General features: G+C 35.9%; 1 pseudogene; it reads left to right on the top strand.

Annotated features, from left to right (window-relative positions):
- Window positions 1–4,688: 4,688 nt before the first annotated feature.
- Window positions 4,689–8,134, top strand: LOC145131055 (regulator of nonsense transcripts 1 homolog; annotated as a pseudogene).
- The last annotated feature ends 577 nt before the right edge of the window (window positions 8,135–8,711 follow it).

The following is an 8,711-nucleotide window of genomic DNA, read 5'->3' as shown; positions in this document are numbered from 1 at the left end:
GTAATCGAACAAAGTGTTGATAACCACTCGATAACAAATTCTCTATTTAATAACGAAAGTCTGCCAGTTTTACAAACTGATCAAGTGGAGGGGGGGCACTTCATATCGCCTACTCATGTTGAGGGGGAGCATACTTTCGAGGGGGAGAATAGGAGAATGAATGTTGATGTCGAGTGGGAGTATCAAGAAGATAATTTTGTCGAGGGGGAGCAAAATGAAAATGAAACAAATAATTCCAATAGTCAAACTGAAAATTTTCATGATACAACTGATAATGTGTCTATTGCAGGTTCAGAGAATAATGAACCATTCGAAGATGCACAGTTGGATTTCGATCCAGCATATCCTCAAATTGATAGATGGACTCGAAATCATCCACATGAACAAATTCTTGGTGATCCACAAGGTGGAGTATTAACAAGGCTCAGATTCGTGCAAAGAATGAGGTACTCAATACTCACCAGTAGTTTTGCATGTTCAATGTTTTTATTTCGAAAATTGAACCGAAATCAGTCAAGGATGCCATGGAAAATCCTGATTGGGTTGTTTCTATGCAATCTGAATTACCTGAATTCGAAAGAAACAAGGTATGGAGGTTAATTCCCAAACCAAAAGATGTTTCTATTTTGGGTTTAAAATGGATCTTTAAAAATAAAACTTATAAAGATGGCAATGTTGTTCGAAACAAAGCTAGGCTTGTAGTTAAAGGTTATTCACAACAAGAAGGTATAGACTATGAGGAAATGTAGTTGCAATGAAATCGAGATTGAATATCTAGATCAGAGTAAAGTATGATTGATGAACACAAGAATTAAATATAATCTGTTTGGCTCAAATTAGCTTATAACCAAGTACCTATCTACTCTAGTACACTTCTCTATTTATAGGAAAGATGAAAGCGAACAAAAAATACAAGAGACTAAAACACTAGACTTCATACATTAAGATCCCCTTGTAATAAGTTTACAAAATAACGAAGCTATCAAAAAGATTCGACACTTCACAACTAAATTCAACCTCTACATTCTCCCCCTTTGTGAGCAGTGACGAATCAGGTTATTAATATCTTCGCAGTCTGATGGATGACTCTTCCGATCTCAGCATACCAATTCACAACCTTTCAAATTTCAGCCTTTTCTTTTTTATTGTTCTTGGTACAACTATTCATTCGAACCATAAGATTTGTGTAATGATGTGTTGTATACCTCTCAACATCACACACAGGGAATAAAAATTTCGAATTGTTTCCCGTTTTGTTCTTTCCAACGAAAACAATTCCCAAAGGCTTTAAGCAGATCTCCCCATCTTCGAAGCTTTTCAAACGTTCTTTATTCACATGAATAGCTTGGGGAACAGATATATCTCTATCCAAAGACTTAGCCAATTCCTAAACATCAACATTCTTCATGATCATGGCCACAACTATTAAATCATGTAGATTCATAATAGGGAAGTCTGCAACCGAGAATTCGAACTGTACATTGTTTGCTCGAACTGCATAAGAGCGATAATTCTGTAACATACCCTCGAACAAAACGTATTTGGATATGCCAAGAAATCGAACTATTTTAACCAATGACCATATATCCTCCTCCTTCTTCCCAAGTACAGCATGAAAACAAACCTTAAGACGTTGGAATTCAGACTTATCCTTGTACTTGTCGGCAAGTTCAAATGCTCATCCAGGAACATCATTCGGTTTACTGGAAAATCTAGTTGATTTAGATTTGAGTTCACAGTATCGAAACTCCTTTTGGGAACCTTTTCAAATTCATACATAGCTCCTGTCACTGTCAATGCTTTGATATATTCATAGTGATATATTTTTGTTGGATCGCCTTTGTTCAGACCAGGAGGGTCATTTGCACGTTGTTTCAAAAGGCTTTGGACATGCCTTTGTTTTTCTATCTCAGCTTCTTGAGCAACTTTGATTTCTTCTTTCAAAGGTTCAATGATGATACCTTTGCCTTTGCCTTTATCAACTTCAGTTGGCTTGGGCTTTGACGAACCTGATTCTCCACCAGATGAACCAATAACTATACCCTTCGCTATTGGTCTTGTTGTTGTTGTGGTTGGTGTCGAAACAAGTGTTGTTGTTGGTAAAGATGTTGAAATTTCAGTGGTCAATACTCTTCCAACCACCTTAGCATCACCTTCGATATTTCCTGAACCACTTCCTCCAGCATTCACTTTCGAACTCGTGCCAACACTACCCTTTTCTCCCCCTTGCACCCCTGTGTTAAGAGGCCGGGCATTTGTTGGCATGAAGTGAGCAAACTTCACAAGTGGAGCCAATTCAGAGTGAATTGTGGACTATAACTTGTGAAATTTTTCAGCTAACATTTCAGGAGAAATTGACATAACTTTCGAAGAGTCAGTCTTAGCCACAAGATCCTTCAACTCACCCAACAATTTCTCAACATTCGTAAATCCCTTCATTGCATCATCACTAAGCTTATCAACTTTCGGAACAAGTGTTGTATGCCATTCCACTACCTTCGTGATTGCAGCAGCAAGTATATCAATCTTGTTGTGAAGATTGGAATATCTGTGTCTCAGCTCAGCAATTTCCTTCGCCATATCATCACGAAGCTCTTGAATCTTGAGATTAACATTTTCACGAACAATCTTGACCTCCTGAACATAAAGAACATCTATCTCTTTGGTAACCACCTTTAATTCTTTCAAAGCATCATTAAAGGAGTCAGAATGAAGTTTGAGCTTTGATTCAAGATCTTTATGCACGTTTTCAACTTTACTTTGAATTCGATGCTCCTGAGCATTGAGCATCACATCCACTTCGATTCCTGAAACAGAGTTATGACTACCTGCATTGGCTTGAGACTGTAACAGGGAATTGAGTTTTCTATTCAAGATCTTAAACTGCATCCCGTACATGATCATGTGATCTGGGATTGTCTCTTCCTCAGAATCAAACTCAATTTCAGCAAACGAACCCTGAAATTCTTCTTCATCAGTTTCTGTGTCGTGAACTGGTGGTGTATCAGGAGATTGGGATGGGAATAAAGTGATAAAGGGTTGTTGTAACACAGTGTCGAATGTAGGTGAATGAGATGTATTGGGTACAATGTATGGTGGTAACGAAATTGGAGTATCAACAACTGATGTTTCAAAAGTAGATGATACTATAATGGAAGGATTACCTTGGCCTTAATGTGTCGAAACTCCATCACCCTTATTGACATTTGCATCCGTATTAGATACGTTTGCAGTGATGCCTAAGGTTCGAACCTCCTCAGTAAATGACTTAGTATGTGAAACCTCGGGTGGTATGACTATCGTCTGCTCAGGAGTCGAAATTTTATGTTGTACACCGTGATTAATGGTTGTGTCCACTACAAAAGTTTTCACAGTGCCATCAAGAATTCCAGTCTCCTCGAAAGTCGACATGACTAGAGAATCCCTCACTGGTGAAGAATGGCCCAGTAGTTGTTGTAGGTGGTGTGTCAGGAACCACTTCATCATCCGTTGAATCTTCATGTAGAACTAACTTTCGTTATCTCTTTAGCCTCTTTTGTTTCTTCGAAATATGCTTGGCGGCATCTTCAGCACGTCTTTTCTTCGAAGCTAGAAACACTGGGGTAGGAATTTCGCGAATCACCATTCCTTTACTATTCAGTTGAGCCTTTCGAATAAATGAAGGAGAAAAACTGGATGATCTTTCAGGTGAATGACGAGAACGATGAGTCATTTTCTTGAGTCCTTTGAGAACACCAGTTTTTGAAGGTACCACATCCTTCAAAGGATTAACATCTTCAGTAGCAACTGCCTCCTTCTTTGAACTTTTCTTCGAAGATTTTACTTTAACAATAACCTTCTTTGGAGAGTTATCTTCTTTTTCAACAACTTTCGAAGGGCTTGGCTCAGCTTCCTTCTTTGAACCCTTTTTCTTCTTCTTCGAAGAACCTTCAGTTGTAATATCTAACAATTTTCCTGTTTCAACATCAGGATTAATTGTAGTCAAGTAATGTACCAACACATTATTGAGAGGATCAAGTTTTCGCAGCATGCATCAGGAATACGAGCAATATTTGGAAATATTTATGCATCGTCTTCCACCACTACAAGAAAAAGACCCTTTTACGACGCGCAAACCACGACACGCAAAAAATAGTGACATTAAAAAAGTGTTATCTCTTCAAAAAAATTTAAGGATTTAGGTCACGCATTATTGCGTGCCCTTAAATTAGTGTCTCATGTAAAAGAAACTAAAAACATGGACGACACTTTATCTAAAATATGTGTCCTCTGTGAATGTCGTTTTATATTTTTTTTAAGAAACACACGTCTCCATAGAGGGAAAATGAAATCCCCAAATTTTTTAAACCTCTGCCTTCTTCTCCTACATTCATTTCCATATGTCTCTCATATCTCCCCTCCCTCGTCTCCACCTCTCACCCACATCCACTGCCTCAAATCCTCGTTTCATTAAATTTTAACAAACCCACCGGAACCCTAAGTTTTTCCTTTTACGCATTCACATCGTTCCTTCCCTAGTCGTCTGTTATTCCAAATCCTCATTTCTTTTCTCTATCACGAACACAATTTCTTTTGAAGCAATTTATTTTTATAAATGCTTTTATCAATGTTCTCTGATCCAATTTCTTTTTGCTTTTTCTGTACAAATTTCACTGTGCATAGCACTAGTTATTCATCCGATCGTGGCGATGATCAGTGCATCAAACCCTAATTCAATGATGTCTTTGTCGTCAACAACAGGCAACAAGAACATTGTCGGCAGTGGACAACAAGTACTGGGTTTGAAGACGTATTTGAAAACTCTGGAAGGAAGGTATAAGCTTAAGTACGAGAAAAGTCATCCCGCCAGTCTCCTTCACTACACCCATGGCAATTCTGTAACTCAGGGAATATTTTCGATTCTTGATCCACCCTAATTCTGAGAAATTTCTCATGTTTATAATTTTGTTTCAATTGGCCTGTATTTAATTCAATCATTGGGCATTTTGGTAAGAGCATAAAATTGATAAGCTATTGGATTGTTTATGCATGCTATTTAGTAAAGATGTGAAGATCACTAATATCTACTTGGTTAGATAATAGATCTCCATTCATAAAGAAAAGTAACAAGGGTTTCGGTTTGACTTAGGAGAATCAAACCTTAAACAAAACTTACTCTTAAGTTTTAATGTCATAATCATAATCTGACTTCCAAATCATGACATGATTGCCAGGTGACTCTGGCTCATCTAAAGGATAAACATGTGCATGATCTGTCATCTTCATCTTCAAGTATATGCATCAGTAGCGGTGTAAAATCAGCAGCAACAAAGTTCTTAGGTGGTTGAAATGGTAGTAGAGCACTCAGTTAAGGTTCCATCTGAAACAGAGCAGCTACGGGCAAGATAGATCTGTGCTCAGCAAATTAACAAAGTACGTGGAAGAACTTTGGAAGACAAATCCTGATGCAAGTTTAGAAGATCTTGAGATACCTGGTGTAGATAATAAACCTCAGCCTGTAGCCGTAAAGTATGAAGATGCTTATCAGGTTCTAAAAACATTTTTAAGTATTCACCATCTTCATGTATTTTTCCAATTCAGTCATCACACTTTAATGTTGCATGTTTGCTCATGTTTCTAATTGCAGTATCACAATCTGTTTTCCCCATTTATCAAGCTTGAAGCTGACTATGATAAAGTAAGAAGTATTTCTATTCTTCTTGATGCAATGTAACCTTTATTTAGTTTTAAATTGTTGGATATATTGTTTGACAGATGATGAAAGAATCTCAAAGTAAAGACAATCTCACGATTCGTTGGGATAATGGTCTTAACAAGTAAGTGCCATTGGTTTAAAGGTAACAATGTTTTGTTTTGTTTATTATCGAGTATATAAATTATAAGGTATAAATGAAAGGCAACCAACAGGCATTGATTTTACATGGCCTGTCCCAAATCGCCCAATGCTTTTTTATGTCCAGGTATGCGTGACAAGGGCAAAATGGTCATAATGTTCTTTTATTTATTAAGTTCACTAATTTAATTTATATTGTATATGGGACAATAAGAAATAAGTGCTAGTGGGACATCCTATCTTAATAGAACAGAGGCTGCAAATGTTGAAAAAATAGTGACTAATTTTTTAAAAAGTGGTGTAGTTCCAAGTCAGGTATATATATATATATATATATATATATATATTTCAGTATTTTTATAAAAAAAATGGCATTGATAGGCTATAATTAATTTAAATATTATGCAGATAGGGTTATAACACCATATGAAGGCCAGCATGCAAATATTGTTAATTACATGTCAAGAAACGGTGCACTTAGGCAACAACTTTACAAGGACATTGATGTAATTTCACATTTTTCTTTTCTCATTTTTTCATAAATTCATATAATTTATGAGCTACATCTTGTATACTCAGGTTGCAAGTGTGGATTCATTCCAAGGGAGAGAAAAAGATTACATTATATTGCCATGTATACTCAAGTTGCAAGTATGGAATGGCTTACTCACGCACTATAAGGTCATACCCTATACCATCTATGAAAAGACAATAATACCCTTCCCCCAATACAAATCATTTTATTTATGTTGAGACCCGGAGCATGAGTGCTTGGTGGAAGGACCTCTTAACAAATTGAAGCAAAGTATGGTTCAATTTCAAAAACCAAGAAAAGTAATGATAATATATTCATAATTCATTGCTTTTTTTTGTACATTAAAAAAATTATTTACTAGTTAATTTTCATTTGATTGAGGTATACAATGAATGGAGGTTTTTCTTTGGTGGTGGGCCCATTGTACTTACTGATAGCTTTGGTTATGTTGCCTCAACAAATTCCAATGTTGATTGAAGAAACGATGGTCATTTTAGAGGCCATAAATCATAAATAATGATATTCCAATAAAAGTTATATTTTTACTCAAATTTCTTATATTAAGTTCAAAGAGTAAATTACGTTGTTATATTTGTGATTACAGGTTCATACATGCCGCCTGGGGTTCCAAATGGTGCTCATAAACCCGATCTGCATTATCCTGTTCCACGTGTTTTGCCCATGCCGCCTTATGGTGGTCCCCAGCCTTACGCCATACCAACATGCAGTGTAATTCATGGACTCATTGGCGGAGTTTCTCATGTCCCACCGCCAGGGAATTGGGGTTTCACTGGCGGTGGAGGTGGAGGTGGAGGTGGTCATCTGCCACATTAGCATCAAAGCTCAGGCTCAGGCTCAGGCTCACAGCAAGCAATAGGGTCTGCTTTTAACTTTCCTTCAATGGAAAATCCAAATAGTCAACCATCGCCTGGTGGTCTGTTATCTCGGCCTGATATGTTTCTAATGTCAGTGTCCTTTTTACCATTTTTCCCTTTGTTTCTTTAGAATTATATATATATATATATATATATATATATATATATATATATATATATATATATATATATATATATATATATATATATATATACTGAAAATTTGGTGCATTTGGTAGATGACTTAGGGGCAAAGCCAGACATATCGTGATGGGTTTTCTGTTGGGGGGATGTCTCAGCTAATTAATCATTCAAGTTTATAAAAATTAAATATAAAATTATAAATATTAAAAAAAATGAAAACAGGATTTCTTGGGGGGTGATTTTAAAAGCCAAGTATCACATGTGGCGTATAGTGTTGCTGATATTTCTACCCAGGTAAGTGTCATGATTCATTACTCTTTAACATTTTTCACATATTTGATGATTAATTAATTATTATTATTATTTTTTTATGTAAAAAATAATATTCAGGCTTCTCAAGGTGGATATAGTTTTGAGTATGTGACGCTAGCCACCCAAGGTGGTTTTCCTGGAAATTTTTAAATCAAAATTCGCAAGCTGGATTTTCTCGATTTGGTAGTGGGAATGATTTCATATCTCAGGTTTGTTATATTACAGGAAATAACAACCTACTTTTACATTTATTCAACATGCAAATATACTTTATATTTTTGACTTGGAATTTTTTTAAATTTAGATTATGTCGTTTATGTTTTTAACAGGACTACATGTTTACACAAGTTGCCATCACAAGATGATTCTTCACAGAGTCACTTCACTTCAGCAACCACCACTACTTGTCTTCAGACACAGGTCAATCTTTTATAGCATCTTACGTTCATTTCTTATTATTTGGACTTGTTGCAATTCAGGAATTTTACTTTTACAAAATCATTTTTTTCAAAGTTTTTAATGCAATAACACTTATCAATCTGGTCAGCATCTGGCATTTATGTAGGTTAATTGTATCACTCATTGTTGGATCATTCTATCACCCTCCTCTTGGTCGAAGGCAACCATTGGGTGAAGGGCCTGTCCCTAAATATGGGTAGGTTTGGTTTGTTTTTTGCCATTATCTAAAAAAATTCATTCCACTCAAGTCAACTTTTCTCTTAATATTACCCTGCAGACAATTACCATTGAGGAAATACCATCATTAGAGGATAGAATTACCATTGTATGCTAGCTGTGGGACCTTACAGAAGATGTTTTGGTAAATTTTATCCACTTGAATAACTTCTAACTTCTAACAATCTGACGACATTTCTTCTATGTTTTGTAGCATTCTTTACTTGTTTATATCACGAGCTACATAGTATAGTAAAAAACATTAACTTTGTTACATTTAATGGTTGAATATTACAAAGTTATCTGCTATCGATACACACTTTTGCAAATATTTTCA

This window comes from Lactuca virosa, chromosome 8, assembly GCF_052849685.1.
Source record: "Lactuca virosa cultivar CGN04683 chromosome 8, Lactuca_virosa_CGN04683_v6, whole genome shotgun sequence".
Taxonomy (NCBI): domain Eukaryota; kingdom Viridiplantae; phylum Streptophyta; class Magnoliopsida; order Asterales; family Asteraceae; genus Lactuca; species Lactuca virosa.
Note: the sequence above shows the minus strand (reverse complement) of the source record. Positions and strands in the feature narration are given on the sequence as shown.